General features: G+C 34.3%; 1 pseudogene; it reads right to left on the minus strand.

The window, feature by feature from the left end:
- LOC149575966 (U3 snoRNP-associated protein-like EMB2271) overlaps positions 1-22,146 on the minus strand; it is a 102,997-nt pseudogene that overhangs the window by 37,560 nt on the left and 43,291 nt on the right.

The raw sequence follows: 22,146 nt of genomic DNA on the forward strand, positions 1-22,146 counted from the left end.
CCTAAACAAGTGAAATAGAGTGGGAGAGCTGGAAAAATACAATTGTAGAGAGCTTGTGATGCAAGAGCATCCTAGGTGACTTTATAATCCTGCACATTAGTTCATTCTGCCTAGTTCCAATTGGGCCCACTTTGCTCACATTTAATTTTGGTATAGTTAATTATATTTGATGAGGGCCGACTTGTGGTTTCTCTATGTTCTAGAATTATCCGTAAGCCATTTTGGCAAGTATAGGTAGGGTGTTTTGGTTTAGGGCTAAGGTAGACTTTTGGGGAGAGTTCAATAGAAAAGAGATATGTGGATTTAAAAAGCTGATTTGAAGATCTGGAAGTTGTACATTTGTAATTGGTCGTAACCCAAAAGCCTTACAGCTGGGCATGTATGCTGAATATTTGATGAATCAATAAATATATCCTTGTTCTCCCTCTCCTTAGTGTTGTTCCTCGTGTTTTCTTACGTTGTGTTAACTCTTGCAGGGTGGTTTTGATAGATGGGTGTGCCTTTGGCCCTAGTTATTCATCCCTTGCCTGCATCAGTTGGTATCAGATCCTGAAGTTCATCCTTGTGGAGATTGGATCATGTAGAACCTTGATTTGGATCTAGTTGTAGGGTGGCAGATCTATGGATTTGACCTATAACTTGCAGAGGATTGTGATCTTGCAGGAACCTAATTTGTAAAGATGGTTCGTGGTAGAGGAAATAATGTTGATAATGGTATATTGGATTAGTTAAGACAAATTGCACCTAGATTAGATGATGTGGAGACAGCCCAGAGGAGAGGAGCGCATCTTGAAGATGTAAGTGATGATGAAGCAGCAACACCAAACCATAATCCAGAACCTAAAGAAGATTGGGATGAGGAAAGATTGTTGTGATTATTGTCTAGGGAAAATTCAAAGCCTATTGTAGAAGTTGTCCCTTATGATGGGAAATTGGATACAAATACTGTGCTGGATTAGATCTCTGATATGGAGAAGTTCTTTTGGTATGAAAACACTCCTGATAACAGAAAGGTGAAGATTGCAGTCACTAGGCTGAAAGGTCATGCATCATTATGGTGGGAGCACTTGCAAACTAATAGACAAAGGAGAGGAAAGGAGAAGATAAGAACTTGGCCAAAGATGGTGAACAAGGTAAAGGACAAATCCCTTTCTGCTGATTACCAAGTTAGCTTATTGAGAAAGATGCAAAATTTGAAACAAAGGGACATGACTGTGAAAGAATATACTAAGGAATTCTATAGATTGGACATCAAATCTGGACATGTGGATGATGATGTTGAGAAAATTGCAAGGTACATTAATGGATTGAGATCAAGAATTCAAGATGAGATAAGTTTTGTGAAGTTGAAAAGTGTGGAAGAAGCATACCAGTATGCCTTGAAGGCTGAGGAGATCTTGACAAAGAAGCATGAACAAAGATAAAGAGGTAGAGGTGGTAGATTCCAAAAAGGTAGACGTAGATCTTATGGAGAAAGTAGTAGATCTGACAATTCTATGCAAGAAAAATGCAAATCTGAATGGAAGAGTGATGATAAAGGCAAGACCGAATGGAAAGGTGGTAATTCTTACCAAGGAGGCACTAATTCTTACCGGGGAAGAGGTAATTCCTGTTCTAGAAGTGGATTTCATGGTAATTGTTTTAAATGTGGCAAAGAAGGGCATAGATCTTTTGAATGTAGATCCTCTGGAAGTGGACAGAATAATAGAAATGTTGTGATTCAAGAAGACATTGAAAGTTCACCACCTGGACCTCAGGTTGGAGAAAATCTAATGGTGAGAAGAACCTTATGTAACAAAAGAAGTGATGAGGAACCTGTTTTAAGGAGAAGTCTTTTCAAGACAAGATGTAAGATGGTTGGAAAATGCTGCAAAGTGATCATTGATAGTGGGAGTTCTAAAAATATGGCATCAGAAGAGCTAGTTACCAAGTTGCAGTTAGAGAGGCTGAAACATCCCAAACCTTATCATGTTTCATGAATCAAAGATGATCATAAGATATTGGTAAGTGAGCAATGCCTTGTGAAATTTAAAATTGGACATTAATCTGATGAAGTGTTGTGTGATATTATGCCCACGGATTGTTGTCATATTTGTTTGGGTAGACCTTGGCAATATGATAGACATGTTGTACATGATGGAAGATTGAATCAATATACTCTTTGGGTGAATGGGAAGAAACAAACATTGTTGCCTTTGATTGAAGTTTCAGATGAGATTAATTGTACTAATGTAAAGATTTCTATGGTTAATGGGAAACAATTTGAAAAAGAAGTGAAGAAGAATCAGATTTGTTTCGCCATAATTTCAAGAAAACCAAGTTTTTTTAATGAAGGCCAAGTGCAAGAGAATAATGCTAACCGAGTGTGATATAGTGGTGACCAAGTGACAGAGGGTAGTATTGACCAAGTGCCAGAAGAAATTGTAGAATTACTCAATGAATATAAAGAGATTATTGTTGATGATCTTCCTAATGGATTACCTCCAGTAAGAAGTATAAGTCATCGTATGGATTTGATTCCTGGAGCAAGTTTTCCAAATAAAGCACCATATAGATTGACACCTATAGAGAATGAAGAACTTAACAGACGAGTGCATGAGTTGTTGCAGAAAGGTTTGATCAGAGAAAGCTTGAGTCCATGTGTTGTACCTGCTATATTAGCACCTAAAAAGAATGGAGAATGGAGAATGTGTACTAATTCCATAACCATTAACAAGATAACAGTGAAATATAGGTTTCCTATGCCAAGGATGGATGACATAACAGATTTTCTAAGCGGAGCAAAGTATTTTACCAAGATTGATTTGAATAGTGGCTATCATCAGATCACAATTAGAGAAGGTGATGAATGGAAGACTGCTTTCAAGATAAAAGATGGTTTGTATGAATGGTTGGTTATGCCTTTTGGTTTGACTAAGGCACCTAGTACTTTCATGAGGTTAATGAATGAAGTTCTGAAAAGATTTTTGGGTAAGTTTTTGATTGTTTATTTGGATTATATTCTGATATTCAGTAAGACTAAGGAAGAACATCTTGAGCATATTAGACAAGTATTGCAGAGGTTGAAAGAGGAAAAGTTGCTCATTAATCTGAAAAAGTGTTCTTTTATGCAAGAGGAGATTGTGTATCTGGGATTTGTGATTTTAGCTGATGGTTTGAAGATGGATCCTGAGAAGGTTAAAGCAATTTTGGATGGCCTACACTTGAGAATGTGAGTGAGGTAAGATCATTTCATGGTTTAGCTGGTTTTTATAAAAAGTTTATAAAGAATTTCAGTGTTGTTTGAAATGCTATGACTGAGACAATGAGGGGAGATCAAAAGGAATTCAAGTGGACACATGGAGCTGATAAGAGTTTTGAGACTGTGAAACAAAAGGTGGCAGAATTACCGGTATTGGCTTTGCCTGATTTCAACAAAGTATTTCAAGTTGAATGTGATGCAAGTGGTAATGCGATAGGAGCTATATTAAGTCAAGAAGGTAAGCCTAGTTCTTTCTTTAGTGAAAAGTTGAATGATGCTAAAATGAAATATTCTGTGTATGATCAAGAGTTTTATGCTATTGTTAAAGCATTGAAGAAGTGGAGACATTATTTGATGCCTAAGGAGTTTGTGTTGTATACTAATCATAAAGCTTTACAATACTTGGGAAGTCAACATAAATTGAATCAAAGACATATGAAGTGGGTTGAATATTTGCAGAGTTTTACATTTGTGATTAAGCATAAGAGTGGAGTTACTAACAAATTTATTGATGCATTGAGTAGAAGACGTTCTTTGTTGACTAAAATGAAGGTTGAAGTTCTTGGTTTGGATGAGATGAAAGAGTTATACGATGTTGATCCTGATTTATCATAGGCATGGAGAGAGTGTAGAGCACTGAATCTGACAAATCACATAAGTAAGTATGATGAGTATTTCATTCAAGAAGGTATGTTGTTCAAAGGCATTCAGTTGTGTATTCCTAGAAGTTTTATGAGGTTGAATCTAATTAAGGAAAAGCATAGCGATGGATTAGCTGGACATTTTGGAATTGATAAGACATTGGGTTTGCTGAAAGAAAAATATTATTGGCCACATATGTATAAGGATATTCAAAAATTTATAAAGAGTTATGGAGTTTGTCAAGTTGCAAAAGGAGTGAGTCAAAATACTGGTTTGTATACACCTACTACTGTTCCTGAGAAACCTTGGACTGATATTAGTATGGATTTTGTTCTTGGATTGCCTAAGACAATGAAAGGGTTTGATTCCATATTTTTGGTAGTGGATAGATTTTTTAATATGGCTCATTTTATACCATGTAAGAAGACATCAGATGCTAAGCATGTTGCTGAACTTTTTTTAAAGAGATTGTGAGATTGCATGGATTACCAAGAAGTATTATTTCTAACAGAGACAATAAGTTCGTTGGATATTTTTGAAAGACTTTGTGGAAGAAGATGGGTACTAAGTTGAAATTTAGTTCTACATTCCATCCACAAATAGATGGATAGACAGAGGTTGTGAATAGAAGCTTGGGTAATTTGCTAAGATGTTTGGTTGGGAATAAGCCAAGTAATTGGGAGATGGTATTGGCACAAGAAAAATTTGCATATAACAATTCTGTGAATAGGAGTACAGGGAAGACACCTTTTGAGATTATTACTGGAATGCATCCCAGAGGCATATCAGATTTGAGAGATGTTGTTGGTGAAGAAAAGAGAAGCGTTACAGAAGAAGAATTTGCTGATTTTATGGAGTCTTTGCATAAGGAAGTGAAGTTGAGATTGGAACAAAGTAATCAAAAGTATAAAGAGAATGCTGATTAGTCTAGAAGACACCATGATTTTCAAGTTGGTGATGAGGTTATGGTTCATCTGAAGAAAGGAAGATTCCCAGCTATAACATACAGTAAGCTGAAGATGAAGAAATTTGGACCTTGTAAGATCTTGAAGAAGTTTGATAGTGGTAATGCTTATGAAGTTGAAATATCTGATGACATGGGTATATCTCCTATATTCAATATTGCTGATTTTTATAAGTATCATGAGTCAAAGGATGAAATTTTTGTACCTGATAATTATCCTAAGAAGCAAATCGAAGAGGTTGAACAGATATTGGATCAAAGAGTTCATAAGAGCACAAGAGAAAAATATTACTATGAATATTTGGTGAAGTGGAAGAATAGACCAGTTGAAGATGCTACATGGATTTCTTAGTCTGAGTTGGATTCAGCTCAGGGTGTGACACACACATGATTCAGGAGAAAAAAAAAAATTTCCAACCCTAGTTGTCTGATGCAGGAGCATCCTCAGTTTCTTTGTAATCCTGCACATTAGTTCATTCTGCCTAGTTCCAATTGGGTCGTCTTTGCTCACATTTAATTTTTGTATAGTTAATTATCTTTGATGAGGGTCGACTTGTGGTTTCTCTATGTTCTAGAATTTTTTGTAAGCCATTTTGGCAAGTATAAGTAGGGTGTTTAGGTTTAGGGTTAGGGTAGATTTTTGGGGAGAGTTCAAAAGAAAAGAGATATGTGGATTTAAAAAGCTAATTTGAAGATCTAGAAGTTGTACATTTGTAATTGGCCATAACCCAAAAAACCTTACAGCTGAGCATGTATTATGAATATTTGATGAATCAATAAATATATCCTTGTTCTCCCTCTCCTTGGTGTTGTTCCTTGTGTTTTCTTTCGTTGTGTTAACTCTTGCAAGGTGGTTTGGATAGCTGGGTGTGCCTTTGGCCCTAGTTATTCATCCCTTGCCTGCATCAAAATGAAAGATAGAATTGTAGAGCAAATTGTAGGATGGTTCTTGTTGGCTCTTGTGCATCCTTGTTGCATTTAATGGTATAATAGTTGTTGAATCAAAAAAAAAAACATTTTTTGTGTGAATCTAAAGTTTGAACTTGTCGATGCCTTTTATTTTGTACTATGATCATAACTATGTGGAGATGGAATGGGATCTTGATAAAGGCTCCCTTTTCAAGTCCGTGCTCTAAGTTTCTTGCTATCATTTTTTTCATGTAACCAATTTTCAAATTAAGGAGCTTATGATTCTGACTTGGTTTTCACATAGGTCCAAAGTAGCCAAATACTCCTCTATCCCTCCTTGGGCACATGTACCCCTGTATCCAATTTGGATGTATTAGGCATGGCCCAAATACACATTCGATATGTAAAGTGTTCCAAAAACTTTTCATGAAAAGAGAGCAGCAAATATAGTTGATTTCAAAACAATGCCCCTACCTCAAATGGCTATTGACTATTCCATTGTTACAAAAACATAATATGCTAGGAAACTTTAAAAAGTAATAGTGACACCTTTGAATGTGCACAAGAACCGTACAATAACATATAGTGACAACACTCAGTACAAATGCGATCCGATGCAAGGAAAGCTTTAAAAAAATAGTATGCTAATAACTCTACCATAATCAATAGATATCAAAGGAGACTTTAAAAAGTAATTGTGACACCTTTGTGAGTGCATAAAACGTGTACAGTAACATGCAGGAACAATACTCGATACATGTGTTGGAAAACATGGATCAATTTCTACAAATGTAATTACACTACCATTGTTATTGATGTGTTCCAAATGCAGATCCCAATCTTGTATAAATATAAGAGTAGGAGACATGTCTCTAAGATTAATCATTATTATTTAGCAAAATAAATCACAATATAACATATGTATTATATTATATATATAATATATTATATCAACATCGTATCTTATGATTAAATCAATCTGACTGTAGCTCTAATCTTTAATAGTCCCTCTTAGCTAGGGAGGATTTGGTATGGAACACATTATGCTCTCAAGCATATGGAGATATATCATCTCTATGTGATATTCCTGAATGGCATATTTAAGGATATCAACATAAATCCATCCACACACACATATATATATATTAACATATATTACATAAGGAATTGGCTTCAATTTACTATGAGGCTAAATTTATCAACACTCCCTCTTTAGCAAAATAGAATTGAAGCAATTATTGTTACATCCCAAATTTTTGCCCTAAATTTTAAATTGAACGTAGCTGTTGGTTTAACGAATTATTATCATGTGAAGTGAGTTAGTTAATTATAGCCATTGTATCAATTTATTTCTTCTTGATCATGTGAAGTGAGTTAGTTAATTATAGCCGTTGTATCAATTTAATTCTCCCTAATCATGTGAAGCATATATGTGGTATTAACTAATAATGCAATATTTTCATGATCATGTGAAATGAGTTAGTTATTTAGACGTTGATGGAATATCTAGAGGTCACTAGATGATCAACAATGGTTTTGAATTAACGATTAATATATCTTAAATTAATGTCTTGGCAAGAATGTTTAAGTGATTGCAAGAAGAAGACTGAAGAAAGGGAAGCATTGCTAAATGGGGTCATTGGAAGGGGATGATCGAATGGTCTAGTCATTAGAATTGATAGGTTTGACCTAAAGACTACCTTGGCAAGGTTACTAGGATTTGACATGTTACATGGTGGAACCGCATGAGCTATAAAAGGAGCGTTATAATAAATAGTATAAATTAAACATAATTCTTACTTTTAAAAGAATTATCAAAGAATTTATTATTTAATTATTATTAAACACTCTCAAATACGAACATATGTATATAAAAATAAGGTGACACCAATACATTATAAATTATAATCTAATGATGCCACCTCATCAATACATACACATGAACGTAGATAAGAATACATAATAAGAATAAAATAATAATAATAACTCTTTAACTTCTTATTCTTCTTTATTTTCTTTCCCTCCTTTTCTTTCTTTTTAATCGATTTGAATGGCTTTCAAATGGATTCTTGTAACTAAAGGAAGCCGTAGAGTCAAGCTCTTCTTTTTAATGCTAAGTCTATCGAGTTCCATGTAGAGTCAAGCTCTTCAAGATTACTGAACCACATATTTCCATTTGTGTTTCTTTTTAATGCTAAGTCTATCAAACCACGTATTTCCAATTGTGATTCTTTTTAATGCTAAGTCTATCGAGTTCCATGTAGAGTACAAGAACCAAATTCATATACCACAGAAACATGTTTGTATTTCTTTCCATATATCACACCAATCGTATCTTTTGTACATTGATGCATAGAATCCATAACGTTGATCTCCATTTATTTTAGACCAAATTCAAAGCAATAACATATAGATTATAAAATATGGAATCTGACAATCATTGATGTTATTTATTCATGCTAGCATATCAATCATGTGTATCAAATATCTGAGATCAGAATTTAATATATCCATTTATATCACAGAAAGATGGAAATGAAATCATGTAACCGACTACCAAGGAATTAACCAGAAATGTTGCATTTTTAGGTGAAGAGGTGTAAAGAAAAATCCATGGATATAAACTCGTGAGCGCTTAGGAATCACCAGCATGACAGCCTGAAATGGTGAGGAGGTGTAGAGAGTTTTCACAAATAAGAATGGAATCAGATCAAATAAATATTATGCTAAAGAAAAACTATAATAGCTCATGCATGTTCCAATTATGTAATATGTTGTCAAGTCGAGTGGTGGAGATCGAGTTTGCATACCCAACTTGAAATCCTTGGCCAGGGTAGAAATTAGGCAGATGTGCTGAACATGTGATCTTTGTTGATTGTCCAGACGCTATAGTTATTTTGGAGAATAAGTATTGGGACTTCAACTCACCTAATTACTCAGATGGCTAGGCTTATGAACATCCCAAGCCTGATCTTGAGGTAGGGAGGGCCGTTCTATTAATTTAGGATGTGTAGGGATAAGTAATGGTCTTCGGTTGGGAGGTTAAGCCTATGTCAATGCTTCTCCTCTCACCAATGTCGAGGCTTGGACAATGAGTTAAAGATAATATTTTCATAATAATGTATGACTCTTTCACTTTTAACCCCTAAAGGAATAGATAGATATTTTCATTTCAAGATTTACTTTGATGTTGAATAAGCAACTCAAATTGATATAACTAGTCATTACTTTATTTTTAGTTGAACATTTAGAAGTAGTTAAATTGATAGCAATACATAAATATCTCTTTTGCTTCTTGTGAAATCAGCTAAATATGTAAGATAGATGAAAAGAGCTTCTTTCAGTTATAATTAGTTAATAGAAAATCATTGTCATCTGAAATAAAATCAGTTACTTGTAAAATTAGTTTAATTTTAAATTTGGTTATGAAAATTTGTATGTTACAATTATATTACAAGATTTAAACACCACTTTAAGTGTGGTCTATGATATATTTAAGTTATGGTCTCCAGCAAGATCTGGCCCAAAGAACCATAACAATTGATTTTCATGGTGTCTGGCAAAATTCGGCCCGAAGAACCATGATGAGTTGATTATCAAAGTCTCCAGCAAAATCTTGCCCGAAGAACCATGATAAGTTGGTTATCAAGGTATTTGGCAAAATCTGGCCCAAAGAACCATGATAACACTTTCTCCAACACATTTTGGTGTTAGGAGATATATCAACTATTGTTAAAGTTGTCACCTTACAATAGAGACCTCACACATATGAAAGATCATCACCTTTCATAACACAATTGCAAAAATTTAATCTTTCTCTGACAACAACTTGAAGCTTGTTATGATACATTTGTTATCATGACTTTTGACACTCTAGGACAACAACTTAATGAAGTCTATCATTATAATAAGTCTACCATTTATAAGATTGTCATCTTACAATGATTAGTACCTTCTATTTATATATGTCAATGAAAGATTGTCACCTTCATCACATATCATATGCAAAATAGAAACCACCATGAAGCAAGTCAAAGGGTGGTACAAAGGCTTTCACCTCAATTCTCCCTCACATCAAAATTCTCCCTCTGAACATTGATCCTAGGAACTCAGGTCCTCTAGTTTCTTCCTCCGAAGCTCTCTTCAACCAAGGATGCCTGTTGGACTCCCTCTCAATCTAATATCAATCTTACGACTTTCTGGTGACAAATCATTACTTCCTCATGAAGTATACTCGAGCAGGCCCATCAAAATCATGCAGTCACTCACATATTTTTAGACTCCCTCTAAATATCAATCATTTGAGATCCTATGTTGCCTTTGAAGAAGTGTCAGACTCCCTCTTAAAGGAAAAAAATCAAGGCAAATAACTCTTATCATATGTATACAATTATAGATAGGAGTTAGCTATGGTGAGTAGATGAATGTAAGAAAAAAAAAAAGTACTTATCTACATATGAGGGTCCATATCTACATTAAAATAGAAAATGCCTCCAATGGGAATGAAGAATTGGTTAAGGTAATTATTCACCCCCTACAATGTAAAATTTGCACATACTTAGTCAATTTGAATAGCTCTGTATCACATGAAAAGTTCTAGTAACACTATGAGGTGTTCAAGTCATTTCAGATTGATAGGTCTAGAAAATGTGTAACTGCTATTGAAAACATCCCCAAATCCATCATAAGCCTCCATGCATGATACAAGTATTATGGTGAATGGTCGTATCTCCCCCATAATATTGATGTAGCCCCTCTATCATATGGTGTGATAGTGAACATTGTTCCAAATATGCAGATTTTTCCAAATTTGACTTTATGTTAGATATATTCTAGAAGTGTTTAATGATATTTGTCTCTTCTGAAGATGAACATGATTGTTACCATCCCTATTAACAAAACATTGTTCAACTGGATCACGTATTTCCTATCTCAGCTACCGCTGTGATGACCCCTTCCTTTTGGTAAGTTTTCTCTCAATTTGTTTAGGGTGATAATATAAGTATCTTATTTTGACAATAGACGTTACACTCTTACACTCTTACTCATTGAATCAACATTCCCATTTCATACTTCCTTATCACTAAAATTATGCTATCAATTTCTTATACAACTAGAGACCATATTTTTTTTATGATGACATTTCAAAACCTTTTACTTCACAATAATCAATGTCCTCAAATATGATTGATGTCTAGTTCGATCTTGGTTATTGACTTATCATAGATTGGGATGATACAATTGCAGTCTTTAATAGTGCCTTGTGTTAATTTGGATCAGTTTGGATTTTTCATTAAACTCCTTAACTACATAGGAAATGGACTGACTTCCTATGAGACCCCCATCATTGTTTGTTTATATGTGGAAAAAATACTGACCGTATGTTCTAAGTGATGAATTGATTTCCTTTTCTCCAATTCGGTGATTATATCAATAATAAGCATCACAAAATTCTTCTGTGTCTTCACCTTTCAGCAAATACCCAAAATAGTTGATTTAATATTATTCCTTGGGTTGATACTTATGCTTTGTTAGCATGTTATTTGTATATAATGATCATCAGTAGTTTCTGACATATGTTGAATAGACACAAAGTCTGAATCTTCATTCGTACCATTGACTATGTATTCTTCCATGTGTATTCCCTGGTTGGATATTCATTGTCTGATTATATTCCAATCATATGGGATATTATTCGATTTATAAATTGTAATCCCTCTTTTTCCATCATAGTCATCTGCGACTAATGAATTTACCCTAGAGTTGAATTTCTGTCTGATAGCTAAAAGAGAAACTGATATTTTTTATGATATATAATTGTGAGGTTCTATACTGGTTGTTGATTCTGACTGGACCTGACTTATGTGATTCCTTCCTTCTTGATTATTTCTATCAATCATTTCTATTCATTGATTGAGGTGTCATCCTAAGCTATAGAAAACTGGATAATATATATTGATGTCTAAATTGAGTCTAATCATTGATGCTTATAGTACCAACACTGCTAATAGAGAATATTGCTGGAGCATTGGAATGAATCTCTGAGATAACTTCTATTAATATTCATCTTCCTTTATAGTTCAGCAATGGTAGGTTTTTGTGTGAAGAGAATTTTGTTCAATTCTAGTTTCTGCACCGTGTATTTAAAATATGGTCTGTAGAACAAGTCTTCAAATGATAGTAGACCTGATTCTCTTCCATAGTGTGGATGCTCAATAATAGGTATCAATGTAAGTCTTTTTTGATGAGTCAATCCTTATATTCCATTGACTCGAGTATACATGGTAGTAGATTATTTGGGATACCTTATCTTCTTTCATTCCCATAGCTGAGATGAAGTTTGTTTTGCCTGCAGATACCTTTCATTTTTGTTGTTTTATAATCCTCTATGTACTATACATATATAATCTTTATTATATCAACATTGTATCTTATGATTAAATCAATCTGACAGTAGCTATAATCTTAACAATATGCACTCAAATGCAAGGAAAGTTTTACATCAAAAGTTAAAAAGGTAGAAAAGCAAGCCCTTAATGTAACACATATTTGCAATATGCAATAGTGCAAGAAAATCATATTTTAATGAGTCTAATTAGATAACCTTAGCATTTATCTTCAATTAACTTCAGCAATATGAACTTCCCAGTAAAAATATGCTCACTGGTGCTATTTAAATTTTAATTAGGCCTTTTCTCATCTGACATTGACTTCAAAACAGAAAAAGGTGATCTCATTTCTTACCAAAGGTATATCATGCACAACTTTAAGGCTTTTACTGCTGTTCTGAATAGCCCACAATCGCACAATTCCATCACCAGCCCCTAATGCAGCAAGATCACTCCCTCTACACACTGCAAGAGCTCCAACCCAGGACTCTACAGAAGAGCTACTTCCCATTTTATGTGTTACGTTACCATTTCCTTCATCCAAGCAAAAAATTCAACACAATGTTTTAAACAAATAAACTAGAGAAGAAAAGAAAGAGAAACAAATGAACCAAAACAAAAGCGTGTTAAAAACATAGACATCCAAAAAGCAGTAACAAGGTCCAAACTTGCAGGTCGTGTAATGTCTCCATTTTGGGTTTTTTTTACAATGCAATTGGTGTTGGCTTTGTAGTTAGTCTCAGCTTGATCAGAGGAATAATTTACCAATGAGCTTAGATGGTTTAAAGGAGTCATTAGTACTTTCACGTGTTATTTATGACTTCTAGTTGTTAATGTTTTTGAACCAGAATACAGGAATGCGATAACAAATGACACAATAAGTTATCCTGAGAAAACCCTCCTACTCAAGGTTGGAAAATCCAGCCCCACAAAATATAGACCCTTTTATAGAAAGCTAAAACAAATACACAGGTCTCTTAAACTTCTGATTATCAATACCAAACAATCGGCTAGTCAGTAGTATACGAAGTTCAATCACTTCAACTATGCAGAAACAGAATATAAAAGTTCTTCAAGTATCTCACAAATACAGACAATAATGAGATTAACTCACTCAAATCTGGTTTATCATAGATCACATACATACAAATAAAATATCATAAGATGCACTTGATACAGAAGATTTACTCATATTTCAAACCGGTAAATATCTATGCAGCAAAATGATCAAACACCCAATACTCTCTCTCAACCCAATTTCTCTCCAACTGAACAGTATAATAAAGGCACCAATGATTTATCAATTAATTATATCTCTTTGAATAAATGATGTTATTTCTCTTGCAACAAATTTGGCTAGTTACAAGGGTTGTCTTTACAGTCCACTCATCCTTGATTTTTAAAAAAATATCTACCATAGAGATTCCAGAATAGTATAGAGAGAGAGAGAGAGACTTCAAGTTTGAAGAGTTGTAGTTGTGACACTTATTTTGCCTAGCATAATTGCTAATTGCACCTTCCTATGCAAATTAATCAATTTTGTTCAATGTTGTCTTTTTTAACCTTTCTCAATAGATCAATTATTTTTGTTCAATGTTGGCATTTTAATCAAACAGTGGCATGACATTAAACCCAAATTTCCAATTATCATTTACAAATTTCTTACCAATATCATTGCCATCATTAACTTGTGATGATGTCATTTCTTCTGGCTTTTCCCCAGCGCCATGATTCTCTGAGAGATGTTGAATACCTGCATGCCCATGTGCACCTTTTGCAATAAAAATTGATTTTTTCTGCATCATGCTCCAAAGTTCTATGCTTCCATCATCAGAACCTAATATAAACTCTTCATTGTTGACAAAACAACAACATTCTAAAGATGTTGCAGGTCCTCTAAACACTAACTATGTCTCCTCAGGAATCTGCACACCAAATTTAGTCATTGGGGAGAATCTATTAAATAATCAGTAAACCATAACCATAACACAAGCACTCTAAAGACAAAAGGCCATAAATAGATTTCATCATAAAAGTTGAAGCCACTGAATGGATGGTGATGGGAATTTCTAGTTTATCTACCTTGAACATCATTAGTAATAAATGATCCATCATTTTATATAATGTCAGCAAATAAAATACTAAAACTATATAGGGAAGCTAGAAAAAAGGGGTAAAATATTGTGAAAGATAAAATGAACTTTTCACAACCACGGGAATGCTCCATAATATAGACACTAGATTGGGAGAATGATATGATGAGCTAAGCGCCTACACCATAAGATCATTCAGATTTTCTAGACAAGAAGTTTCAAAGCAAATTACAGTAGATCTTGGTATTTGCTTCATGACACACAACACATACTGATAGCAAAAATTTCAGAATACTATCATCAAACACCTCAAAAGAAGTGACGTTATTTTTTAATGTAAACTTGAGCTGCTATATAAAAAATTATATATGAAACAAGATATCTCTAAGTGCCTAAATCCTTCCACCAATACATTAAAAGATACCTTCCATAAACGCAATGTGTGATCACGTCCAACAGAAAGAACTCGTTCTTTTCGCAAGCAATCTACCATTAGGATTTCACTTTGATGACCGTAGAGAGTATCCATGTACAAATTGTCTTCTACACTCCACAATTTGATTGTGTGATCAAATGATCTAGATATGAGTTGCTATGTACATTGCCGAAAAGCTAAACAAGACACAGCTCCCCTGTGACCTGAAAAGGCCTACAATAAATAGAGAAGATTAAAAATTGAATGATTGCTCTGCCCAGATTAATAATGGATAAGCACTAGAGGTTATGAAATTTGTACTTGAATATGTTCTCATGTGTGGGTATCCCATAGATGAACAAAACGATCTAATCCTCCAGTAGCCATGTACCGGCCATCAGAACTGATAGCCATTGATAGAATATGTTTGTTGCCCTACTTCCTATTTAAACTTTTTGTAGGGGCTTCCTTGCTGGGCCAGTCATATTTCTCACTTACACCTATTTCAACATCCCAATGAAAAATAGTACCATCTTTTGATGCTGAGAAACCCTTTGAATCATCTTCTCTTAGAGCTACAATTGTTACAGACTACTTGTGTCTTTTAACAACTCGCCACTCTACCTAATTGGAAGGCTTCACAACCCTGTTGAGAATTGACCTTTAGCATTCATTTATTATACGGAACCAAACTAACATACCACAACATATTGTCTTGAATTTCCATTTACTAAATGAATTCTTTTCAAAATTCTGAAGGGCTAATCAATAATTTCCTGTGGCACTTATTAGAGAAATTTGGAATTTGGAATAATTGTCCACTCAATTACTTAGTACTTCAAACCATCATACAAGGCTATGCATTGAACTCTTTTACAAAACTCAGCACCAACCACACTATCAACATTTCTTTAGCAAAAAAAAAATATTACCAAGAGGCTGGATAGCTATTCAAAATTCATGATATAAACATCAAAAAAAGAAACTAAAATAGCTATAAACATTCATGCGCATAGACTTGTTCCTTGAATGAAGTATGCACACATGTAATAGAATCAAATGACTAGGCAGTTCAGTTGAATACAATGCCTTTTCTAGAAGTAGAGAAAAGATAAATGCACCAGCAAGCTATCATAACATCTAAAAAACATTATCTTTTGTTAATATTTCATTGACAATCAAGTAAACAAGCAAGTATTTTTAGATTAACAATCTTCTGTTAATATTTCAGATTATCATAACTACTAATTTTAAGTGTTTGAACCATTCTCTGGTGAATGAAACTCAAAAACTTTAAAATAAAAGCCCTAGTCTAAATAAACACAAAGAATCACCTCAAGAAAAAAAGTTCTTATAATAAAAAATTTAAACACAAGAGGTTTGAATCTCCAGGCCATCAAGTTGCTCTTATTTGTCGCATCAACAATAAAACACAACTAAACCAATATACAGTTGAGAACTCCGGACACCAATAAAAATAAGTAAAAGATCATTGTAATTTGACGGCATACAGTCAACTGTGACTTATTTCTGGTGCAAAAGCTTAAGCTGTATATCCATGGCATCATTTAGAGTTGGATCCACACCCAAAAGAAAAACGTGCAGAACTTGTCCCAAAAAGATAATTTCTGCAATGTCCCTAAATTTTAGTTCCACTAAGGCCATAGCTAAAATAAAAAATGTATAGTACTGCAAAAATGCGAAGTACTATAATAGAAATTTAGGTACTATAAAATCATAACTTCAACTTGCAATGTATAAACTTACTGATAACCAAAGCAGAGTATCTCATGGTTTAGAGCCCCATAAAAGCATAAATAATTTGGGGAGTAAATCCACAAACCAGAGGAGTGGCATTTTTAAATCCGCAAACCAGAGGAGTGGAATTTTGGAAAAAATTGACAAAAATCAGATATAGACAAAAAAATGTGAAAAACTCAAGAAAAGAAGTCAACAACTGCGCTTCTTTTTTAATTAAAGGACATTTCCATAGAATGGATGAAAAGGGACATACATAATGATTCAAAGCACTTGCACAACCTCCTGATATATTTTAAACTTGGAGTACTCAAAGTTTTAACCATGATATTGTTTGTTTAGAATTCAATCAAGCTATGATTTGAACAACAAAATATGATGTGGCCTTTCTTATTTTTCAAAATCAGAATGAAGCTTTGCAAAATATTGTCAATAAATGAAAATATTCATATTCATTTAAGTAGAACTCATTTGTGATATTGCTATCAGGATTCGTCTGTGTAGTTTTTGAGTCAAACTCATTGACCCAAGTTTCATGAGTAGTAGTTTACAAGATTCCATCTCACATAACAATGAATGGAACACTATGCACTCATTACATCCAAGTGGTGCTCACAAACGTGAACCACTAGGACTTCCCAAAAGGTCAACCATCCCAGTACTACTCCAAGCATAAGTGCAATTAACCATGATTGTACCTTAAGAATCATTCTTTAGAAAGCCTCTTAAACTCATCAATTGATAAGTGGGAGATGTTTTCCACAGAAAATCTAATCGTTATATTTACTATCAGGATTCATCTATGTAGTTTTTTAGTCAAACTCATTGACCTAAGTTTCATTAGTGGTTTGCAAGAACCCATCTCTTATGAGATTGAATGGAACAATTAGCATTCATTGCATCTAAGTGATAAAGAGTGAAGCACCAAGACTTCCCAAGTCGTCACCCATCCTAATAGTGGTCTAGCTCAAGTGTGTTTAACAACAAAGTTTCCTCCAAAGTTAATCCCACTTGGCTTGCAACCCCATTTACATAACCTTCAATATGTGTTGTGCTTTATGAACCATTTATTGGAAAGCCCCTTATACAAATCAAATAATAAGTAGGCCATATTTTCCACAACAATTCAAACTATGATATCTCTATCAAAATTCATCAATGTAATTTTTGAGTCAAACTCATTGATCCAAGTTTCTTGAGTAGTGGTTCTCAAGAATCCATCTCTCATGAGAATGAATGGAACACTTAACACTCATTGAATCTAGGTGATGAGTAGAGGTGAAGCATCGGGACTTTCCAAAACATCACCCATCCTAGTACTACTCCAACTCAAAGTGTGCTTAACCACAAAGTTGCCTCCAAGGATAGGCCCACTTTGTTTGAAACCCCATTCACAAAACCTTCAGCAAGTGTTCTGCCCTATGAAACATTCATTATAAAGCCCCTTAATCTCATCAAATGATAAGTTGGAGATATTTTTCATAAGTTAAATTTTGATATTGCTAATAATTTTTGAGTTAAACTCGTTGACCCATGTTTTGTGAGTAGTGGTTCACAAGAGCCCATCCCTCATGAAAATGAATGGAGCACTAACCACTCGTTGCATCTAGGTGAAGCTCGTAGAGGTGAAGCATTAGGACTTCTTGAGAGATCATTCATCCTAGTATTATAGATTAGACATGCTTAACCATGGAGTTTCGTCCAAGGTTAAGGCTACTTTGCTTGAAACCCTGTTTGCAAAACCTTTAACAAGTATTGTGCCTTATGAAGCATTCATTAGGAAGCCCCTTAATCTCATCAATTGATAAGAAGGAAAATTCATTATTTATAACTCTCTCAATTTCCTTTCATTATATACACTCAACAAACAATTGTATACAAAGTTGGCATGACATACACATATGTGAAGTGATACATACACATGTATATAACAAAACAATTTTATATGTGTTGAACATAAAGACTGAGCTACATGAATTATAAATTTAATTTAAGTTATAAATATTGAGCAATTTCATAAATCATAATATCTTATATGTCATAATTGACAAGCCTAAAGTGATTTATATAATTATCGACGGGTTCTTTGTTTTCTCTAAAATAGATAAGGAAAAACAATGTTACCCTGCTCTTTTAGATATATTGCAACAAATAAGGAAGCTTTGTTATGATCTTCTTTTGCTTCATATTGCAACAATTTAAATATTTGAAATTCACATAAACAAAATCAATGTTAGAAAAGAAATATTATCAATCAAGTTATACAATATATTCAATGCAGAGAGGAAAAATTTCTTTGTAATTGCCTATCTCTCATGCCACTGCCCGAATCTACAATACTTCGCGACTACGCAAAACTTTCAACCCCACTTTCCCAATTGCATCTTGAATGCCACACATCAATTTTGTAGAGAAACACGTCATATTTTTGCAAGTTTTTCCCATCACAATTGCTATTAGAGTTTTTTTTAGTTTCCCGTAATTATTTTGCTTATTAAATTGTCACTTTTTGCCAATTAATCATCTAATAAATTGCAAAAAAAGTTGAAATTCGTTGACCAAAAAATCTTGATTTTTGGGTGAATGAATCACTGCACATGCCAACTAATGATTAATCACACATAATCGTGATTTTTTGTCTTTTTTTGCTTCTATGCTATTAATATTTATTAATAGACAATAATAATTAATATTTTGAAACTACTTTATAATATTAATTATAAACTATAAGAGTTTGTTGCTTCTTGTAAAAAGGCAATCTATAATAGTCATAGTTACACCGCCTTGGGGGATGGGGGGATGGAAGAATTAGGGGGCAAGTTCCTAGGACGGGCTTACAGAGGGGCCTCAATTTGGGGACAACGGGGAGACGGTGGCAGGGGACGGGGCATTGTATATACTATACATACGATACTTAAAATGCTAGTTATGAAAAGATGTATTGCAATAGAAGATATAAAGATGTAAAAGTGTCAATACTTGAACATTGCATTGAGTTGGAACATCGAACATTGTACATAAATAGTCAAATCAACACATAGTAAACATTGGACATCCCCCCATCCTCAGTGAAGGTGGCAAAAATTGATGGTGTCGCTTGGGATAAGGGGACAAAGTCCCCAAGTACCTAGTGCATCCCCTTCTTCGAGATGTGGGGCAAAAGGGGAGGGACGTGTCTCCATGTTACTATGATAATAGTGCATAATAATTATAGTTTCATAGCCAAGACCTTGGTGCATCCCCGTCTCTTCATAGCCTTTTCTCATTATAAATTAGAGGTTGTTGGCATTTGGAACACAAATACCAATCTGGCAGCACTTAGTACATTTCCAGTGATCCTTCGTGAAAACCAACAAATAATGCTCCTCAACCAAAAGACAACTACTCTACAATTATTAGTGTTGTCTATTATGATAATGGTCAAGATAAAGATGTAATCAACACATGCACCATCCTTCATCTCCCCCTTAAAATCCACTATTATTAGATGCATTTTCCTTTTACAAGTCACTTCAATGACTTTGATTGATCAACAACTAAAGGTTTCCATTATTCCATCCATGATATGGATACCTCTACCTCATCCCACAAATTACTTATGGGCTTCAATGGATCCCTTACGAGGTTCATCTTTTGCAATTAGTTGTCACATACCTCAAAACCTAGGCACTTGTACCCTTTTCAATCTTCATTAATTTATCTCAGAATTTTTTGCCAACATGGTGAGAAGAAAATGTTGGAAGTCAATCCCTTTGCATAGATACATCTATGAATGTGATAATTGGCAATCTCTTGAAACTCTTGTAAAATGTCATTTCCAGCTATTTGATTTGGTCTCGTGTAAGAACCATGGATTGTTCTTTAAGTGTGGCCAAAAGTGGGAAATTCCTCTACCAAAAGTTCAAGATCAGATGGAGCAAGGGGGCTCATTTCTTGAGGCCCTCTCCACAACCCAAAACACATGTTACATCACCAAATGTAAAGAACTAGCCTATAGAGATTACTATAACAGTGTGTCATGGTCCCCAAGAAATTGAAGATGAGGATATTCCTTCCAAATGTCCATTTAGCTCTTCTAGAATTCATATGACTACCATTTCCCCACATATATAAATCACCAAAAAGTATTATACAGCACAGCTGAGATATTCCCCACATGCTAAAAGCTCACCACTAGTATTAACGAGAGCCTCAACATGTTTTGGATGTGAACCATTGACATCTACAGCATGGCCAAGTCTACCTCCACAAGCAATGCTCCTATACATCAAGCACTACAACTGACTTCTATCACAGACTTCTGTAACTATTTATCTACCCCCTTTTACCTCATTTCATAGTTCTTGTATGATTTCTGCATGTTTTCCTCTATAGAATCATATGCGACTATATTTGAGGATTGTTTTAGGTTTGAAAGTTGCCTTTTAATGAATATAGTTTTGATTTGAACTATGAAAACTCTTCATGCCTATGACTATATAATTACATGCTTGTATGTATTACTCATCTTGACAGATTCAAAGGAACAAAAAGTTTCCATATTTCTGAAGGAATTTAGGCAACTACTACAACCAACCATATGATACAACTTTATGTTTGCAATATATCATGCCCATGCTAGAGATCATGTTCTTAATAAATAAACCTAGGATATACAATAAAATATAATGGAAATTCATTATAATAGGCCACCGCCAACCATATCTACAAGAATTAAACAGAAGAAATTTATTTTAAAAGGGAAAGTAGAGTTAGAAAAAATTATAAAGCAATTTAATTTTTAATAGGTTTGACTGGAATATTTTTTATCATTAAATAGCAGCTAGGGGCAGCACCCTTGTAGTAATATCTAAAAAATCACATCATTGGGCAAGAGACTGTATTCAAAATGTCCTGATTATTACTTCTATCTATAATTCATCTACCCCTCAACCGAAAATCTTCTATAAATCCTACTAAACAACAACCCATCCAGGCATTTCCTTGGCAGCACAAACCTTGACTAGGTATCCAGGGCCACACTTAGAATGAATGGCCAAATCCTCTTTCACAATTAGCTCCACACTAGAGGAGGCAACGCTGATATCTTTGACCTAAAAACTCTCCTCATCCCTAGCAAGACCTTCCAAAATTAAATACTTTTGCAACCAACCAGGCCACACTCCTTTAGTAGGTCCATCAATTTCTTCAGAAAGGTATTGTATCTTGCCACCATCCACCGCTACACAATTCTAGAGCCATCCACCCAACAAAGGGGATATCTCTTCACTTCCTTCCCTCATTGACATATCATATAGTAGACTTTTAGCGAAGCGATCATCTTCTTTTCATCAATGTTCTCCTACATATGGTCTAATTCATCAAGGAAATTTTCTTGGAAAGCTTCATACACAATGCAACCATATCCTTCGCTTCACCAACATTGTTCAAGACTACAACAAACATTGTCGTAATATCCATATTCACACAACAACAATGCTCAGATGAGAGAAAATCCCCACCCAAAAGCCTATGTACTGCACAGACAACCAGCCCATGGTTGTAGATCAGAAGCTTTTCAGCCATTTCTCTAATTAAAAAGTAGTGCCCCATTATGGAAAGCTGTGAGTCCCCCAACTCTGGAAGCTACAAGGGTGAGAAAAATGCATTTGTAGATGGGAGCATTCAAGACATTTTTGGAACGGAAATCAAATAAGCAGATCAGCAATTTGGATTATATAAGAGGACCTATTAAG

Source organism: Cupressus sempervirens, chromosome 1 (assembly GCF_028749045.1).
Source record: "Cupressus sempervirens isolate cs-2001-9-10 chromosome 1, ASM2874904v1, whole genome shotgun sequence".
Taxonomy (NCBI): Eukaryota; Viridiplantae; Streptophyta; class Pinopsida; order Cupressales; family Cupressaceae; genus Cupressus; species Cupressus sempervirens.